This window comes from Engraulis encrasicolus, chromosome 12 (assembly GCF_034702125.1).
Source record: "Engraulis encrasicolus isolate BLACKSEA-1 chromosome 12, IST_EnEncr_1.0, whole genome shotgun sequence".
NCBI classification, from domain to species: domain Eukaryota; kingdom Metazoa; phylum Chordata; class Actinopteri; order Clupeiformes; family Engraulidae; genus Engraulis; species Engraulis encrasicolus.
The window spans coordinates 51,456,850-51,457,961 of NC_085868.1; positions in this window are offsets into that span (position 1 = coordinate 51,456,850).

Genomic DNA, 1,112 nt, shown 5'->3' on the forward strand with positions numbered 1-1,112 from the left:
TCTTTGAGACAGACAGCAAATTTCTTGTTCAAGTCATGTTCCTATATGTTGATGGTGTGTGTGTGGGCCAACTGCATTACACATAAAGCATTAATAACACTTAGTAAATGATGAACAAAGCATTAACAAATGTTTGTGAATGACCTAAATGTTGTTGATATTTGATATTTATCAAACGTTTACAAATTGTTTGTAAATGAATAATATATGCATATTATTTGTAGATATTTTATAGAGCATGAATGAAATTTAGTTGATAATAAAAGCATTTGTTAATATTTTGTTCATCATTAGTGAATTATTGACTAAGTCTTTATAAGCAGAAATTATTATAGAGTGTTACCCACATTTGAAATCAAATAAAATGATCCTGTGGGCCACATGTGTTTGACACCTGTGGAATAACAGATGCTTTTCCAGCTGCAGTATAGAGGGACAAAATGCAGTGGGGGTTTGTGCGTGCGTGCGTGCGTCTGTGTGTGTGTCTGTGTCTGTGTCTGTGTGGGTGTGATTGTGCCTGTGCGTGTGTGTGTGTGTGTCTGTGTGTGTGCGTGCGTGCGTGCGTGCGTCTGTGTGGGTGTGCTTGTGTGTGTGTGTGTGTGTGTGTGTGTGTGTGTGTGTGTGTGTTTGCCTGCATGTTAGGTGCAGTATGTGTGTGTTTGTGTTTGCATTTGTTTATATGGGCCTGCAGGTCTTTAGGTTTGTTTGCATGCATGCCCCCATTCAACCCCTCAGCCACCATCTCTAAACATATATCCTCTCTCTTTTCTTCTCTCCTCTCCTCTTCTCTTCTCTTCTCTTCTCTTCTCTTCTCTTCTCTTCTCTTCTCTTCTCTTCTCTTCTCTTCTCTTCTCTTCTCTTCTCTTCTCTTCTCTTTTCTTCTCTCCTCTTCTCTTCTCTTCTCTTCTCTTCTCTTCTCTTCTCTTCTCTTCTCTTCTCTTCTCTTCTCACACACATATACACACACACACATAAGCCAAAATATGAACAAAATACAAGTCACCCTTCTTCGTCTTTTGTTACCTCACACTTTTTATTGTCACAGCGACAATCTGTAGCAAGCGCTTCTGTGTGCATGTGCGTGCGTGTGCGTTTGTGCGTTCGTGTATGTG